Genomic DNA, 19,832 nt, shown 5'->3' with positions numbered 1-19,832 from the left:
TGTGATATATACATATCATATAAGATATAACATTTTATATTATATATCATATAATAATTTATATCATTTATCATCATTATCATTATCATATCATATAAAAATATATATTATATAACATTGTATATTTTATGTAATATATACAATTTAAAAAAATGTTATATAATATAGATATATAAATATACACAAGTATTAGTCTGTTCTCACATTGCTGTAAAGAACTACCTGAGACTGGGTAATTTATGAAGAAAAGAGGTTCAGTTGACACACAGTTCTACAGGTTGCACGGGGGCATGGCTGGGGAGGCCTCAGGAAACTTACAATCACGGCATTAGGTGAAGGGGAAGCAAGCACATCTTCACATGGCAGCAGGAGAGAGAGAGCCAAGGGGGAAGTGCTACACACTTGCAAACAACCAGATCTCATGAGAACTCTATCACAAGAACAGCAAAGGGGAAGTCTGCCCCTATGATTCAGTCACCTCCCCCAAGGCCCCTCCTTCCATATGTGGGGATTATAATTTGACAAGGGATTTGGGTGGGGGCACAGAACCAAACCATATCAATATATAACTGTTGGTTGTTGTTATTAATGGTATCATTATTGACTGCATTGCTTTCAGAGTAGATCATTCTAGTAGTTGCAATAAGCTGGAACAGAGGATTCAGGTAAACTTCGTGCTTATAATAATGTTTGCAAAGCTAAGTAATTCATTTAAGTTCTTGTTTCACTTCTACCACGATTATTCTCTTCCCATGATAAAGATGTCTAACACTGATGCAGCCCTTAGATATGTAGCAGGTACTCTGCTTAGTGTGGTACATGAGTTCTTCATTTAATCAGCACAGCCACCTTAGGAACTGTGCACTCTTATTATCTGTGTTTTACAGATGAGAACACTAAGGTTTAGGAAGCAAGTCAAGGTCAGCTAGTAAGTGTTGTAGCTGGGCCTTAGTCCATGTCTGCCTGGCTCCAGGATCTGAGCTCGTGACCTCTTTGCTGTCTTTTCCAGCATAAATACTCATCGAATTGGCAGCCTGGAAAATGTCTTTGAGTTCTGAGGGTTAACAAAACATGCAAACTTGATTTTCCTTAGAGTATTGTATTTGTCTCCATTTCCAGGCATGATGGAGCAAGATAACAAAATAATTTTTATCAGAGGATCTTCTTCAGTACTTTTAATTTATAGATTTGTGTATGTAGCTTTTTCTAGCAGCTCAAAAATACAATGCAGAGCAACATCTCTGTTTAACATCTAACTTCCAATCAAGGCATTTGGCAGGCATGTTATAAGCAGAAAGTATGAACAAGATCAAGTGTGTGGGTTGCAGAATATTAAGGTATTAAGGCTGGAGTCAACCATGCATGTATTCATCTATCAAACATTTTTATGCACCTGTTGTATGAAGGTACTCTGCTAGACACTGCAGGGAATACCAAGATGTGAAGACAGTGCAGGAGAGAGGAAGGGTTTGAGACTTTGGTGGTGGACAAACTGGGGTTTGAATTCCAGCTCTACTCCTTACTGACTAGGGGGACCTTGTTCCATTACTCAACATCTCTGAGGCTTAGCTCCCTCACGTGCAAAATGGGGATAATAACACCTTATAGGTTTGTTGCAACAATTAAACAAAAGGTATAGGTAAGGTTCCAAGCCACCAGGAAGTAGTAGGTACCAACTGATAGCAGTGTCTGTTTTCTTCTTTCTTCTCATCTCTCTCCTCTCACCCTCCCCTTCCCTTCCCTCTTCCCACCTGCCCTCGACTGACAGAGTGGTGGTAGAGATAAAAGTATCTAAAATCCAAGGCTGAGTGTAGTCAGTTCCTTTAGGGGCTGACTCCCACCAGGGGCTGGGACAAACCTGGCAGCAGTGTAGGGTCCCTGTGACACTTGGTTGTTACCTAAACTGGCCAAAGAGGATGGCCAGGAGGCAAATGGCAGCTTGGAGCCCCAGACAGGTACCTATGGTGTAGAATAGGGTTTGGGTACAAGAGTTAAGGGAAAAGTTATTTTAAGAAGAAGTCAAGAACTTAGGTCTCGTGGAAGTTGAAACAAGTCAGAAATGAAGTTAGAGTTCAGGTGAACAGAAGGGGTTGGGGATCCAGGATGCAGGGGGATATGAGTGGCCATTTCTTGAGGGATCCAAGTCTGGATCAGGAGCTCAGCTGTGCTGCACTAGCTGGATGGTTTCTGCTGAAAAGCTCAGAGGAGAGCTGCAGCCTGATCTATCTCCAGATTGGTGCATTGCCTCTTATGGACTTCGGGCTCCCTGGCCTCCCACTGCAGGATTTTTCCAAAGGCGGTACATCCCCTGTCAGTGAGTAGCTAAGTCAAAATTATTAGTTGTCTGGCAATAACTACTCGAGATCTTTAAGGGGCAGCTATTGTCACAGGAGAAATTAGCCTTTTTCCCGCAGTTGGGGATTTGGTTAATTACATCAGGTCTGTTTCACTAAGATTCAGGGAGCCAGCTCCATGGAGGCCTGTGTAGGTCCCTGCTTACAGTTCTGTGTAGTAGTCTGTGTTGTTAGATCAGGGAGGGTCTTTAGAGAGATGTTCCAAGTGGTTTTATGATAATGAGCTGCCTTGTTTGGTGCCCAGGGTAGATGTTGTGTGTGGTAGGGAGGGAATGTGGATTTTACAAAATCATTACAGTTCAGAAACGTCTGCCTCAGCCAGGAGCAGGAAGCCTTAACTCGTTATTTATTATGCCATGGCACATAGGCATAAACCAGCCCTTCTGTGAATAAGCGAACAGAACCTGCCCAGGTGCAAGAGAAGCTTGATTCAGGCTTTTTAAAAAAAAAAAAAAAAATCCCCAAATTTAAAAACAGTATCGAATTGGAGAACAGTTTGTTTCAAGCAAGTTATTGTAATTTTCAAAAACCCATTTTGTGGAACTAGTAGAGTGTATTAAGATGAATTGTACAAACTTAAAAAAAAACAAAAACAAAAAAAACCAGAAGGACAGCTTAGTGGGAAGAGGAATAGTCCTTGAAATGAAATCCAAGTTAGTTCAAATGGTTCTTGGGAATATTAGTATCATGAGCGTATGCAAAGCACACAAATAAGTGAAAAAATCTGGGAACCAATGAACTGAATAAGGAAACAGCACCCCTGGCGAATGGGCCTGGGAGATGCAGTCATGCACAACAACCTCACTTTTTAACTCTGTGAACCTGGGCAAGTTCCTTAATTTTTTTTTTTTTTTTTTTTTGAGATGGAGTCTGACTCTATTGCCCAGGTTGGAGTGCGGTGGCACAATCTCAGCTCACTGCAACCTCTGCCTCCTGGGTTGAAGAGATTCTCCTGCCTCAGACTCCTGAGTAGCTGGGATTACAGGCGCGTGCCACCATACTCGGCTAATGTTTGTGTTTTTGGCAGGATGAGGATTCACCATGTTGGCCAGGTTGGTCTCGAACTCCTGACCTGAGGTGATCCACCCTCCTTGGCCTCCCAAAGTGCCGGGTTTACAGGTGCGAGCCACCGCAACCTGCCTACTTAATGTTTTAAATTCCCGTTTCTCATCCATGAAATGCGGGGGGATAATCATGCTTATTTTAGTGAGTGGTTTGCTGAGTCATTGAGTTAATGTATGTAAACGCTGCAGCACATGGTAAATCCTTAATGTATGTGTCCACTGTTGTTATGGCGAAGAGGGACAGGAAAGAAACATGAAAAAGAAAATGAACGTCAAGGAGCATTTGGAAGACAATGAGGGGCATGCTCTATTTGCTTTAGGCCTTGTATCTCCTGTTTCTATTCTTAGTTTTTAAATGTGTACGTTCTAGATTATTACAATCAAGTATGTCCTGAATACCTATTGTGTGCGTGTCACTATGATAAAGTGCTTGGGTTTGGAAACTCATCCCAGGAATCCCTTGATACCTTTGAAGTTCTAGACTGAGAGAAATGACTAGGACCTGCTGTTAATTGATGAATTCCTAATGTCCCCTGGTTAACTTTAATTAGTTACCCAAAAGATAATAGCTTTTCTTTTATTATTTACCATCTACTCTTTATACAAGAGGATAGGAAATGAATACATCTTTTTGGACCTCCATACATAAAAGTAACTTGAAATTTCCAGGTTACCTTTGAGTATCTTTTTTTGTTTGTTTGTTTTTTGTTTTTTGTTTTTTGTTTTTTTTTTTTTTTGAGAGGGAGTCTCGCGCTGTCGCCCAGGCTGGAGTGCAGTGGCCGGATCTCAGCTCACTGCAAGCTCCGCCTCCCGGGTTTACGCCATTCTCCTGCCTCAGCCTCCCAAGTAGCTGGGACTACAGGCGCCCGCCACCTCGCCCGGCTAGTTTTTTGTATTTTTTAGTAGAGACGGGGTTTCACCGTGTTCGCCAGGATGGTCTCGATCTCCTGACCTCGTGATCCGCCCGTCTTGGCCTCCCAAAGTGCTGGGATTACAGGCTTGAGCCACAGCGTCCGGCCTTTGAGTATCTTACATGCATAGAAGTAAGATTTTTTTTCTGAGTACATTTGTGGCCACATAATGGGTAAACAAGGGAGGAGACATATTTTGCAGGGATATTTCTTTGGATGCACCTATGCCCTCCAAGTTGTCTAAAGCATGCTTTTTGGCAGGGAGATTTCTTTCGTCTTTTAACTAAACTTATGGCCCATGTATTTCTGGGCCTGAATAACAGGAGAGAGCTGAATTTGAGGCTTTTTCTTTTGTTTTTTTCTTTTTCACTTCTCCTCCAGATGGAGGTGTAGACAAGTTTCTACAGTAGGAAACTAGTTTGGTGGAGACAGAACTCTAGCTGACTCACTCTGTGGCCATGAGCAAGTTCTTAATCCCTAACATAGGAATTTAATCAAATGCAAAGCAATGAAATTTGTGGACTGTGAATTGATTCATCAGTCCAGAAGGTGGCTGAAGCCAAAATCTGAGCAGAAAATGAGCTACTCTGTTGGATCAAGTAAGCTGGTTCAACATTTTGGGTCTGGGGTGCTCTCAAAAATAGCTTTCCTTTGTAGAGAACATCTTATTCACCTAAGTAATTAAAAATCCTGAGGGTTTTTCCCATTAATATCCCTGGGTATAAAAAGGAATTTATCTAGCTTTATTGGACTTAGCATTTTGCCTTCTTCCAAGAACTAGTCTGCACCAGTGCTTGGGGCATTATTAGTGTGGATAACAGAGGCCTCAGAGAACACCTCCTTAGACCCTGTATGTAGAACCAATATCTTCATGTTTGGTGTTCTGATGGAAATGAAGTTGGAGGAAATGCAGAACTACAGGCTTTTTTTTTGCTTTCTCTCCCACTCTGACCTCTTGAATCAACTGCAGGAATTATTTGCTGGCTAAGTACCACGACTGCATTTTTTCCCTGTCCTCTCAAGATGGTAAGTTTTATTGATGGACACAGGGTAACAAGTGACAATTTGCACTTTTCACTGAGGTGGGATGGTGGTGAATGTGGGACCCTTGTAAAATTGTCTGGTTGCTTGAACGCCTGAGGAGGGGCTTCTCTGGCTGGTGGAGCTGGCCACCCACTAAGGTGAAGGCATGTGGGAGGCACTGGCTTCTTTAAACCCCTTTCCCTGATGTCCACAAGTGACGGTTGTGTTATTCTCAGGGCAGATGACATGCCAGTGTGTGAAATCGCCAGGTATTGCCATTGCTTTCCATCATGTAGGAAAGAAGGGCAGAGAATGAATAGCAAAGCTCTGAATGAAGCTGACCATATTCATTTATTTAATTTACATGAGCTAGAAATCTTTGAAATGGCAAAATCGTGCATTTGAAAGAGATACTTCATTCCTGGAGGATTTGTAGGTTTCATTTAATAATCTTGTCAGTAACATGTTGGAGTTGGAATTAATGAGAGAACCAGTGATTAGCAAAAATCATTGGTTAGCAAATCATTGATTAGCAAAAAAATAGCATTAGCATTCTGCTAATGCTGTTATTAGCAGAAATAATAGCATCTCTGAGATCATTTGATCTAGCAACAGTATTTTGCAGAAATAATAGCAGGTTTGAGGTGATCTGTACTATCCATCTAATTTGAAGATGAGCAACAGAGGCCCAGAGAGGCTAAGTGACTTACCTAAGATGACCCAGCTACTTAGTGGAATGAATGATGCTGTTAAGAATAGAACCCAGATTCCTTATTTTCATCAATCTGTACTTGATGGGCTCTGCAACATCATTAGGTACCATGGCCAATAGGCAGGCAATTTTAGGTGCCCCTTATAATAATGAACTACCAAGATGCCTGCTCTCAAGTTGTTCAGAATATAGTTTTGGACTTCTGTTGTATGCTTGGCGTTGTGCTTGATGCTGGAGTTACATAGATGAACAGATGGGAGATTCTGATCCCAGGAGCTCACGGGAGATTGAAATACAAGAAAAGGAATATATTGCTATGCTAGGGCTTACTGACCCTTGGAGCATCTGAAACTGGTCCAATTGTCCCATAGAATTGATGTTTATGACTTCTTTTGAATAAACATAGAAAACTTAAGGAACTTACATTTGTCTTATCTGAGTTCCTTTCTCAGAAAACCAACCCTCAGGACTCCCAGATAGTGTCAAGGGGCTGAAACTTACCAGATCACCAAGTCTGAACAAACACCAGACCCTTCATCCATCATAATTGCCTAAGTGACCACCTGTTTCCTGTTGGCCAGCTCCTCTTCCTTACCCCTCCCTAATTCCTGCTTTCCTGTGCATACTTACATTCCTTCCCTGCTACATAAATGCCTAATTTTAGTGGGTCAGGGAGATGGTATCTGATGAAAACCTTCTTCCCTGGCAATACATGTTTTCTTGGAGATTGGCTTTCTGTGCTGTGAGCAGCAGGACCTGGACTTGAACCCCTGGCATTTCAGTCACACATATTCCCTGGGGATGGTGAGCCCTCACTGCATACTTCGAGGCACAGGGGTGTATTTGTATTTCCTGTTTATTTTACAACATCAGAAATGGAGATGGTGGCAAAAAGCTTCATGAATCAAATGGACTCTAAATGACCTTAGCTTCATCTGTACACATCCAGCTAGTGAATTAAAGTTTGAAATTCTTTTTTCTCTGTACTTCAAATTTATGATCTTCCTGGAAACACTTGGTAAGATTAGTTCTGAGGAGTTTCTTTAGGGACACAAGTAAAAAATGGAATTGTATGCTTTGATTTGTTCATTTACATATTGTGCGCATGTATCAAAAACCAAATGTACCCCATAAGTATGTACAGTTATTATGTATCAAAAGTGGGATTGTAAGTATCCAAAGAGAGATAAGATGTGGATATGGGTATCATTGTATCTAAGCCAAGGGTTGAATAGTTGGTTTTTCAATTAAGGCTTGTTTTTCTTCTGGTCATGTGGAAATGGCAGAAGATTAGGAAGTTTTACTATGTGCTAAACCCTATTTGAAACATTTCATTTGTAGAATTTATTTTTTCAACACGTACAAAAATACTTGAGGAACTGAGGTTCACATCGATGGAATACTTTGGTCAGACGACTGTGACAGGCTGAACCAGCACTGGAACAAATGTCTGTCTGTCTCTAAAGCTTTTACTCCCAAGACTGCTATGGTACCTCTATGGGTACCAAGAGTAATACATTACGTGGCAGTGGAAGTTTTAGCTGTGTTTACGTTATATTTGGACCAAATTATAGACTCCTGGAGTATAGGGACCATAGTTTACACAATTTTATATTGTCTTCCCAGAAGTTTGGCAAGTATAGTACAGTGTGTAGGCACCGTAGGTTCTTGATAAAGGTGTGTGTAAAGAATAAATGTAGCAATTTAATAGTTGACATGGTTAATAAGACACTGTGTTCATGAATAGACAAATCACATTCAAGGATCCCTGTATTGAGTGTAAATCTGACCCTGGAGAAACCAAACAGAAAACTTACCTTTAGAAATCTCTTTTACTATAATTTTCAGTTTATAAGCATGCCTGTTTTCAACTATATTCCTGCATACTATGTGTTTTTTAAAAGCTACCTATAAACAAATTATATATTCATACTCTTGTGGCAGGCTGGCTGGATTTAATAGAGGCAGGAAGGCTTCCAACACATTAAGTGTTCTTGGAGGTAATAAAAAGGAGGACTAATTACCTAGCTGAAACGATTATGAGAGACGTGTTGGACATCTGGACTCTCTGGGATTCTGACATCACCAAAAGTGGTTAAGAAAAGATGGTTTTGAGAAACAACAAAGATGATCTATTTGAACCAAGTTATTTTATTCAATTTATGATGTGGGTGTATTTGTGGTCTGCTGAGCTTGAGGACAGGACTAAATAATGCATTGAGCTTCTGTGGTTGAAGTGGTAATTTTAAAGAATATGGCGGTATTCACAGTTGGAGTCTGTGAGGTCTTACATTTAATGATTATACCTTTCCCGTAGCCATCTTTCTTTCTTTTTAATAAGCAATACTCCTTATCTAGCCTGATTTGTGCACATGGATTGAACCATTATACTTGTTAAATATTAAAGCATTTTTTTCTCTTGTGTGAAGTCTAATTAGGCAAAGTATTCGGGGCAAGCCTGGCATTATCATTCAGAATAATTGTCTGGTCATTACCTATAACATACCTCAGCTTTTTGGATCATTTGTCTTTTTTTTTCCTTTCCTATTAGAGTGCCAGTGTACCAAATATATTGCATAAAAATTTGATGAAGGATTCAGTACTATTGGGCCATTGAGAGAAATTATGCTACAAAGATTATGAAACCTCTAAAAACTGTGTGGAGAAATTTATCATCTATAGTTTGCATTTTTTATGAATTAGACTTCTGAAAATTTATATAGATTAGTTACTTGGTGGCATTAATTTTATTCGATGGAGCCATCATAAAGTAGCTTTAAATCACAAAAAATATAAATTACAACGACATTGGGAAGAAGAAAAAAACAATCAATAAGTAGTTACGTTTTATACGTGCTGATGATGAAAAGACTGTTTTTAGATATCAAAACACCATCACTGAAAAATCCATGTGGCGAACCCTTACTTACTTTCTCAACTTATCTATTCTGTGCAGTCTCATTCAAAAATATATTTGCATCGCTGATTTAGCAGCAAGTATTTTGTCTGGACAGGGCCAAAAGTAAGATTATGAATCACTCTAGTATCTTTGGTAAGTTATCTGATATCATTTTCAGATGATCGTCCTAATGAGTATGGTCCTTTCTTGAGATGTTCACAGTACTTTCTCATTTGTGCACACACACTCAGGCATACACATACACTTGTAGTCTGGGCTGATTGGCATGAACCAGATTAGGAACAGGCCCAGTTCATTGCTTCTTACTCTCAGGAATAAAAGCTTCCACTCCATACATTTTGTGTAATGTATGGTTATCGGACTAATAGTTTTTTCCCTCTCAGTGGTCCCAGCAGCTCATGTTGGGGTTTTGAAAGTGACTTTATCCCTTCACAATTGCCAATAGCAACGGCGTTGCTTTCTATTTATGCATTATGGAAATCAGCGTGTGTGTATCTCCCTAAAGTGAGAGTTTATTGTGAGTTGTTTTTGAACGTGGTCATATCAAAATGAGATCTGGCTCTGAATGAAAACATGGAAATAAAGATCAAAGAAGGGAAGAGAATGTATAGATCATCTAGTCCAGTGTTTCTGCACCACAAAAGGAGAAGCCAAAGCTCAGAGAGGCAAAGATGCTTCTCAGAGTTTACGTGGTTGCTAGTGGCAGAGGTGGAACAGGAGCTAGACTCATTCCCTGTGCATTTTCTACAGTGCAGTGGAGGCCCTTGACGGATGATGACATCTGGACCATTTCCCATTTTCCAGACCCTTCACAGATACAGCGTATTTTGGCCTGGGTAGGTTAGAAAGATGTTGAAGGAAGGACAGTTGCCTACGGTCAGCTGAAGACAGGGTTGGGATCATCTGAATCTGTCTAGGGTGATATTTTTTCATTGGCATATTGTTAGAAGCTGAAATCTCAGTGGTGAAAATTCCCAGTGCAGCCTTTGAGAATTTCAGAGTTCAGTAGCTAGTCAGAGAGGGCAGCAGACAGCTGTCGTGGAGGATGCATTGGCTGCAGCTGGGCCAGACCAGGGCTCGGCTGAGGAGTTGGGTCTTCTGTTTCAGAGGCCTGGCATCTTGCATTTTCAGACTGCAAGGGCAATGATCAGGTCTTGAGTAAATAACCTAGCCAAGAGAGGCCCCTTGGTTGAAAAGGACCCAAGAGGTAAACAGGTTAATTTACCTTGACAGGTAACTGTCACCACAACTTGAATATTCAGTTTATACACCACGGTGGTTTGGCACATTGGGTCTGAAGTCTAAGATGTCTGGGTTAGACCAGCTGCCATTTACTACCTATGGAACTTCAGCAAGTTACTTCACCACTTTGAGCCTCAGTTGTTTTGTCTATAAAATGGGAGTAATAGCAAACATTTATATTGTGCTCACTGTGTGCCAAGCATTGTCTCAGTTGTTTTGTCTGTCAAATGGGAATTATAACATTTATATTATGCCTATAAATTATAACATTTATAATAAACCTACATTTATATGATGCCAGGTGCTTTACGAGAAAACCTTATGAGGCAGGCACTACCATTATCCTGTTTACAGTGAGGAAACTGAGGCCCGAAGGGGCTTAACATCTTGCTCAAGGTTACACAGCTGTTCAGGGTTGAGCCGGGATTTGAATCTTGGCAGTCTGTTACTTTTTATCACTTTCCTATGCTGCCTGTTGATAGGATTAAGGCTATTGTGAGGATCAAATGGGATAAGCACACCAGAAATATTAGCTCTTATCATTATTAATTATAATAAAGCTAGCATTACCTTAATAACAGCAATAAAATCCGTATGATCAGCGGTTTCTTTTCCCATAGACAAGCTCCTTAAGAAGCGAGATCATAATTAGAAAGTTACATTGGCAATTACAAAAGTAATGTGAAAAGAATTCAGAAGCCTTTATAAAATGTCCCTATAGCTCATGGAGCCTTGGTCTGGCCGAGTAGACTGTCAGCAGGATCAGCTTCCCGACTCTTTTGGCTTAGACTCCCTTTATTTTTTATTTTTTTGATGGAGTCTCACTCTGTCGCCCAGGCTGGAATTCAGTGGCGCGATCTCAGCTCACTGCAACCTCCGCCTCCCAGGTTCAAGTGATGCTTCTGACTCAGCCTCCTGAGTAGCTGGGATCACAGGCGTGTGCCACCACGCCTGGCTAATTTTTGTATTTTTAGTAGAGACGGGTTTTCACCATCTTGGCTGGGCTGCTCTCAAACTCCTGACCTCGTGATCCGCCTGCCTCAGCCTCCCAAAGTGCTGGGATTACAGGCATGAGCCCCTGTGCCCGGCTAAGACTCCCTTTTCACCTCTGAGGGCTTGCACACTTTTCCTGCTATAGGGAGCTCTTGAGTACCAGCGACCAGCTCTGCGATGGTCTTCTCTGATCTATCCTTGCAGGTGATTAAAGCAGATTAGATAGGTTAAGGGCATTGTCTGTGCCACTGGACTGCCACTGTAGAATTGTCTAAGAACAACACCCCAGTCCTTGGAGGAAATCTTTCAACCTACGCCCAAAAGTCATTTTTTGACTTGCTTCCTCCATTTTGTTGAGTTCATGACCTAATTCTCAGAGTGTGATCTTATTTCCAAATTGCTTTGCTAAGGAGTTTAGATATTATCTTGTGTCTCTTCTTTTGCTTAGTTTTAAATTTGTAAATTATGAATACATATGTGGATATGTAACACGTGTATCCATTTTAACTTATGATAATAAAGTTATGGATAAATAACTATCCATAAGCATCTAGAACATTCCTTTGAAGCCCCTCACGTGTGCTTCCTGGTCATATTTCCTTCCTTCCTCCCACTTCCTCACCCCAGGGGTAACTGCTTTTCCAAATATTGTTAACTGTTTCCTTGCTTTTCTTTCGAGCTTTACCAGAAATGTGCATCCACAAATCATTTGTTTTTGTTCCAGTTCAGCAGGCTGTTGAATTGGAAAATTTGACTAACCCTTCAAGATACATTACCTAGCAGTTACTAAACTAAGTTGCAAGAAAGACCCCAATGGAGGTTTTCAAATGAGATATCCAAACACCAGGCTCAAGCTCTTGAAAATCCTCCTCACTCGGAAGATACAGTAAAACACTGGTACTGGATGTGTGAAGGGATTTGTTTGAAGAAGGCTCTGCTGTGCGCTGTCCTTTCGTCCTGGAGGAAGGGTTGTGCGGGTGCTGCCCCCACCCCAAGCCTGGAGAGAGCAGCTGCCTTGAGGCTGCCTGGACAGCAGGCTGTGTGTCCTCTGGGGCTGGGAGTGCGGCAGGCTGTCATGTGACTCGGGTGAGATACTTTGGTGGCAGAGTGAAGGGGAGCAGCTGGGATAGGGCCTCACCCCTGCCAAGCGTGTTGGAGAGATTCGTGTGTGTGATTTGTGTGTGCTTCCTGTAGACCAGATGTGGCGCAGGCGGGATGGAGAGCCAGCCTGGAACAATTTGGCCTCTGCCCAGGAGGCACAGGCAGCAGAGAGCTTGTGGAGTGAATTTTAGGGACTCCTGGGGTGGGGATGGGGGCAGTACAAATAGAAGACTTAAATGCATTGCCCATATCACAGGGATTTTTTTTTGTCAAAGGGGCCCAGCAGGGAGCCCCTGGAAAACCTACAGAAGTACCCATGAGAAAGAGAGAAACTTGGTTTAAGTATCTGCTGGTCTTCAGGATGTGAAGCCATTTGCATTAGTGAGGATTAAGTTTGCCTGCATATAAATGAAAGAACAATGGTAACACAAAATGGGAGTTTACTCCTCTCTTAGATAGAATACGTCAAGAAGCAGGCAATTCAGGAATGGGGTGGTGGTTCCACAGTTATTAGGAACAAGTCTTCTACTTCATTGCTCCCACATCCTAGGAATAGATTTCTCATGCTTATAGCAAAAGAGAGCTGTTAAAGCTCCAGGCTTCACATCACATTCCAGGCATAGAAGGAAAGGAAGGGCAGAGGAACGGTCTGCCCCCTCCTGTTTAAGGAGACTTTTGGGATGTTTCACCTAACATTTTTGCTTATTAGCCTGGGTTCACTTTTGTGGTCATGCCTAGCTCTAAGAGAGGCTAGGAAATATAAACTTGTTGCTGGGATTCTTTTTGTAGTGAGGCAGCCAGCATTTTCATGGCAGTGGCGGTCATGTGGTCTTTCTTCTCCACACGTTTCAAACCCAGAGAGAAGAGTAACAGCAGCTAACAAGTGGGTGGAAAAGAGAGAAGAAGCCTATAGGCTACCTGTACAGATCCTAGCTGGGGGATGCAGCAGGAAGTCTTACTGTTTGTTTTGATCTTCCTTTGAGTCAACGTCATACATTGACCTGAACATTCTATTTTCTGAATCACAATGATGTTTTGTGACTTAAAGTAACTTTAGGACTTTCTGTTACCTACAAGTGGCCAGAAAATTATAGGGCCTACTAGATTTTTCCTTGAGTAGCATGATATAAACATACCCCCTAAATATCATGTATATATCAACTTGATAAGGTCTTTATTGTACATAACCACCATGCTGTTTTCATACCTAAAAATTATCATTCTTTAAAAATTACTGAATACTCAGACCATGTTTAAATTGTCCTTATCTCAAAAAGTATCTGTTTTTGTTTGATTAATGTTGTATAGGAGGGCCCCACATTGCATTTGATTGTTTAGTCTCTGAAGTCTCTTGTAATTGAAAGTCCTCTTCCTGATATTGTCATTTACTTGTTTTGTGTCTTCTATGTTTTCTATAAACGTTACTTATATCTACAGGTTTAATTAAATTGAGGTTTTTTCTTTCCAGACAAAAATAATTCGTAGTTTATGTGAATAATTATTTTTGCTTCAATCGGTGCACACTGTCTTATGGTTCTGCTTTAAGTGATACTGACAGTGGACCAGCCCTCCGCTTTAAAACTTCCTTATCTTTTTATTTTGTATATTTTTGTCTTAAAATTGTTTTTCGTTGTGGTAAAATATACGTAATATAAAATTCATTATTTTAACCAGTTTTAGGTGAACATTTCAGTGGCATTAAGTGCATTCACGTTGTTATGCAACCATCACGAATGCTCATCTCCTGAATTTTTTTCATCTTTCCAAACTGAAACTCATACCTATTCAACTATAATTCCTCATTCCTTCATCCTCCAGCCCCTGACGACCACCATTCTACCTTCTGACTCTATAAATTTGACCATTTTAAGAACTTCATATACATGGAGTCATATAGTGATTTGTCCTTTTGTGACTGTTTATTTCACTTACTGTAATGTCTTCGAGGTTCATCCATATTGTAGCATGTGTCAGGATTTTATTTCTTTTTAAAGCAGAATAATATTCCACTCTATGTCTTGCTTTCTTATTTTCCTATTAGAAAAAAATAATATGTTTTTCTTTATGGAGATGAGATCCTGCTCTGTCACTCAGGCTGGAGTACGGTAGTGTGATCATAACTCACTGCAGCCTCGAACTCTTAGGCTCAAATGATCCTCCTACCTCAGCCTCTTGAGTAGCTGAGAATTATAGGTGCAAGCCATGGTGCCTGGCTACCTCATGTTTTATTGTTGCAAAATACACATAATAAAATTTAGCATCTTAACCATTTTTAAGTGTACAGTTCATTGGTAATAAATATATTCATGTTATGCAACTGTCACCACTGCCCATCTTCAGAACTCTTAATATTGTAAAACTGAAACTCTATATCCATTAAACAATTTACTGTCCGTTTATCCATCTCCTAGCCCCTGGCATTCAACTTTCTGTTTTTATGATTTTGACTACTCTCAGTACTTCATATAAGTAGAATCATAATATTTTGTGTATCCTTTTATTTTGATATGAAAATAGCATTTAGCTAGATTTAGAATGTATCTATGTGATGATCTCAGTCTTTAAGTTAGAGCCTTAGTACATTTCCATTTATTGTGATTACTGCTACTTGTCTTATGTGCCTTATTCATCCTACTTCTTTTATGTTTCATTTTCTTTTTTTTTCTTTTTCCAGTTTTTTTCTTCTACTAGTTTGGAAGTTACACATTCTACTGTTTTTATAATTGTTCTCTTAGAAATTTTTTCATATGTGTCTAACTTAACAAAGTCTAAAATTAACCACTAATCAATATATTTATGTTTCTTTTTCCTAAAAGAAAGTATTAGAAAACTGTGATCTCTACCTGTTTAATATTTTTGCCTTATCTATCTTGTGTTTGTAAATTGACAAATTAGATATTATTATTGCTATTGTACTAAATGGTGAGCATTCATTTGGGTTTAACCACATTTATGTTTTCTTTTTCCCCCATCACAATTTCTTCTTGCCTCTTAGACTCTCTTTCTGGGCGATATATACTTCCTGAAACACATTATTTAGAAGTTCTTTTAGTAAGGACCTGTTGGAAGTAAACTCTCCTAGTTTTATTTATCTGATAGTAACTTCATTTTATTCTAAGTTTTCAAAGATAGTTTCATTAGGTATAAAATTCTAGGTGGGAAGTTATTAACTTTCAGTACTTAAAATATAGTATTTCTCTGGCTTTTGAGAAGTCAGTTTTAAATTGAATTGATATTCTTTATGGAAACATGCCTTTTTAATCTGGCTGCTTTAAATATCTTTGTTTTTCCTACCTCCACTTTCTCCTTTCTGATTTTATTTTTAATGTGATGAGTGAGGATATATTTTTTTTACCCTGTTCAGAATTTTGTGAGCTTCCTGAACTCAAGGATAATCGTCTTTCATCAGTCTTGGAAAATTATCAGCCATTATTTCTTTGAAAATAACCTCTTTCCCCCAATGTTGTCAGTGTTTCCTTCTGGAACTCCAGTGAGATGTGCTGTAGAGTTCCTCTCTGTTCCTCAATCTAGTTTGTATTTCTATCTTTTTCTCCCTCTGTGCTGTTTGTTGGGTGATTTTTTCAACTCTATTTACTGTTTTACAAATTCTCTTTTTAACCATGTCCAATACAATATGTAGACCATCTATTCGGTTTCTAATGTCAATGTACAGACATACTGTGCATAAGAACTGTGCATTTAATGGCTTTTTGAAAAGTAGTGTCACTTTTTGGATGACTCCTTTTTTTTTTTTTGGTTTTGGGGCCTTATGACTTTCTCAGTCCCAAGCACATGAAATAAAAACCCTGTAGGAAGTGATATTTAGACATTAGAAATTCAGGAAAAGACATAGCAATTTGTGAGAGACCATCCGATAGAAACTTTTTCTGTAAAGGACTGGGAAATAAATAAATATTGTAGGCTATTGTGGGCCATGCAGTATAAGTTACAACTACTCAAATCTGTTGTCATAGGAAAAAAGCAGCCATAGACAACATGTAAATGAATGAGCACAGCTATATTCTAATAAAACTTTATTTATAAAAGCAAGCAGGCTGTAGTCTTCTGACCCCTGCTAAGGAAATCTGAATTCTGCTTTGTGTTTGGATGAATTAAAACATTTGCTGTGCACACATTGCAAACAAAAGAGAAGAAGAGACGGCTGTTGTACATCTCTTTAGCTTGTTATGATTGCACTATTTCCATAAGTTTTGAAACATTTTTATTTTGCCCTAAATGTATTTTCCTGTGTTGCAATATGATTTTTACATGCAGATTGAATGTGAACTACCCATAAACTTACTAAATGTTGAAAATTGATAAAACACATTGATAAAATTGATTGTATAAAAAGAAGAAAAAAGTCTTTATTGCATTGCATTTTTATGTACTTTGTATTTTTTCTGTACTATATATTTATTCACTTTCAAATTGTTTTTGGGATTTGAATTTGTTTTTATTGTTCAACTGATGTATTATTCTACCTGTCAAGATTGTTTGGATGTCTTCCATGGAGATGGAATGTATTATAATTTTTCTCCATTAAAGTTATTGGAACTATTTTTATATTTAATAATTTTTCATGTAAAGTTGTTAAGTAAGGGTCAGATCATCTTTCTTTCAATATGTAAAGTTTTATTTTTTAAGTCTATCTGATAGTTTTTGATAGTCTCTTTGTCTTTTGCCATATACTTAAAACATTTTTATAGTTTTTATTTGATAATTCCAATATCTGCAACTTTTGTGCATGTAATTGTGCAGCATTTTTTTTTTTTCTGTTACTTGCTTATGACAGCTTTCCTCCCTGAGAGTTTTGTGGTATTTTGATTTGAGCTTCTGGCCACTGGAATGTTATATGTGGGAATGTTAATGTGGGAATTTTTTGAGGCCTATATTTAAAGTGTGTTTGTTCAGAGAGGACTTATATTTATTTCTTGGAGGTATCTGGGAGTACTATCATTCCAAGGTGTTTCAAAATGAAATCTTTGGTATGGAAATTTTGGGGCCACAGAGGGCCAATTTCAGCCCATACCTGTGTAAAGGAGGCCTTACAGTTAGGCGTTCTCAGGGCTCCTCTTTCACCCAGAGCCAATGCTGAGATAGGCAAGCATCTCCACTTGCTTTCTTGGATCATATTTTTCTAATTTACCTCCTAAGGCTGCTGCATTTTGGGGGTTCTCAGTTCTGTGCATGGGATCTCCTCTGGCAACCTCTGGCCCCAGCATATGCCCTAGACATTGCCCCCTGTCCCTTCTAAGTGGCTCACTAACATCGATTTCCCAGCTACCAAGAGCAAACCTGATTTTCTTACCTATTTGGATCCATACTTTCCTATTATTTCAGGGCTCTGAGAGTTTTCCTTGTTTACCCGTCATCTCAACCATGCATTCAGATATACATTTATAATATATATGTATATTTATAATATACATACAATGTATATACATACATACACACATATACATATATATTATGTGCATGTTTTGACATTCAGTATCTTTAGGTGTTTTATACGGATTTTCTTCAGCTATCTAGTCTGCCATATTACCGGCAATGGAAGTCTGTGTTTTCTTCTTCCTCAAATTTTTCTGTGATTTCTCAGATATTCAGCCAAGAGTCAACACTAATAGAAGAAGGGAAGAGTACTTCAGAATTCTTCTTCTCTTTCTTGTGTTAAAAGAAAAACTTCAGACAAATTAAATTTAGCAGAGTTTATTTGTGCAAACAATGATTCATGAACCAGGCAGCACCTTGAAGTAGTAGAGGTTCAGAGAGCTCAGCCAGCAATGTGCACAGGCAATATTTATGGACAGAGAAAGGAAGTATAGACACAGCGTGATTAGTCATAGCTGGGCATTTGCCTTATTTGGGCACAGTATCCTGAGGCATTTGCCTTATTATCTGATTCACTGGCAGCCTGTGATTGGCTGAAGCTTGGCTGCTGTGATTGGCTGAGACTCAGGTATTTGTTACGAGAATATTCTCTGAAGTCAGGTGGCAGTTTGCCGTGTAGGGATTCAAAGTATTGAGGCAGCTTCAGGCCAATTTCACCTAGCTTATCACTTGGTAAAGGGTGGAGGTTTCAGGTTGCACGCCAGAGGCTGATACTTTGAAATTTTTTATCTCCGATTCACATACCTTGATTCTGAGATGGAAGTGATATGGGGCGTGGCCATTCCAGTTCTGTTGTAATTCCCAGAGCCTGTCACTAGCCTGGTCCCTCTCCATCCCTTGATTGAGGAGCCTCAGCGTTCATTGTTGGGGGTGAACAGATAGCCCTGGCTCCCTGGTGTGCCATGAAGCAGCTGGGTACACTTCTTAGGGTGCATTCTGGCCCCCTCTATGGTTTGGGCTTGCACTCCTGGGCTTGGGCATGAATTCTAAGCTGGAGATAAGCTGTTCCTTCCTTTTCAGTATTCAGAGATGGCAGCAGAGGTTCCCTTCTGGCTACTTTCAGGTACATTAAGGAAAAAAAAGGTCTTTAATGACAACAAATAAAGCTCATATGAGCAGAAGCAAAATATAGAATTCTCACCTTAGGTAGTGTCCCTTGGGAAAGGTCGTCGCACATGTAGATGTCTTTCAGGCAAACAGAAAAGCATGCATAATTTAGCACGGGTGTTCTAGCAGCAGAAGGACGTAGACCACTCGGCACACAGAGAGCATTGTGCATTGCCTTTGTTACCCTCTGATTAAAATTCTGTCTTAGCAGTTGTGGAGGAGGTGAGCGATAATCCATATTGGCACAAAACTTCATATGTCACACAGCTGCTGGCTCCTAACTCAGAAAGTTTGAGACAATGGTGTTGATTTGGCAGTTATCCTACATAGGGAATTGATTTATTCTTACTGATAGAAAATATAGGTTTTTGAAGTAGGCAATAATGGAATCTCTTTTACGCTTAAATAGAATTCCACATTAACAATTGGTGGAGTGTGGGCCTTGGATGTGATCTTGCAATGTGAACATACCACAAGAAGCACGTTCCAAATTGACAAGAGTGCTTTACAAAATGTGAACTTAGAATATAGGGATGGGATTTTATTCTTAGTTAACTCATATTTCTGAGATACCTTCCATATAAAGCACTGCTATGTAAAACAAAAGAAATAGAAAACAGTGTTTTGTTACATTGATACTGATTGTTCTTTTCACTTCTGTTCCGAAGTTCTACTCTTTATCAAATTAGTTATTAATCCTCAGAAATCCTCTTTCAGCACTGTACCATTTCTAACGTAACAGGATAAAGGGATGAGTTAGTAGTATAATCATTTGAAATTATATGTTCTCCAATTTTTGCCATTTATGTTTTATTCCCTTTGTATTGCATAATAAATTTGAGACATCTACATGTTCTATCTTTCAAAAGAACAAATCAACAACAACATATCCAGTATCATCAAAGTTACAAAATAGATAAATTAGAAAATTATTTGCATTCTAAAAAAAACCCAAAACAGCAATTAAACTTCACTTTGTAGGGTGCAGCAATGCAAAGTAATACAGAGAGT

The 19,832-nt window shown here is 39.3% G+C and overlaps 1 protein-coding gene across 5 annotated transcripts in view; it reads left to right on the top strand.

Annotated features, from left to right (window-relative positions):
• Positions 1-19,832, top strand: part of CSGALNACT1 (chondroitin sulfate N-acetylgalactosaminyltransferase 1) — a 359,890-nt gene that overhangs the window by 6,028 nt on the left and 334,030 nt on the right. The window contains exon 1 of one of the 5 annotated variants that reach the window (XM_073017978.1): positions 5,337-5,355. The exons of the other annotated variants lie outside the window; for them this stretch is intronic. The gene's annotated coding sequence lies outside the window, so the exon portion shown is untranslated. Of the gene's footprint in view, positions 1-5,336; positions 5,356-19,832 lie in introns of those variants that run through there. 5 annotated transcript variants of the gene reach the window in all.

Source organism: Chlorocebus sabaeus, chromosome 8 (genome assembly GCF_047675955.1).
Source record: "Chlorocebus sabaeus isolate Y175 chromosome 8, mChlSab1.0.hap1, whole genome shotgun sequence".
In the NCBI taxonomy this organism is placed as follows: domain Eukaryota; kingdom Metazoa; phylum Chordata; class Mammalia; order Primates; family Cercopithecidae; genus Chlorocebus; species Chlorocebus sabaeus.
This window is presented reverse-complemented; position numbering and strand designations above follow the sequence as displayed.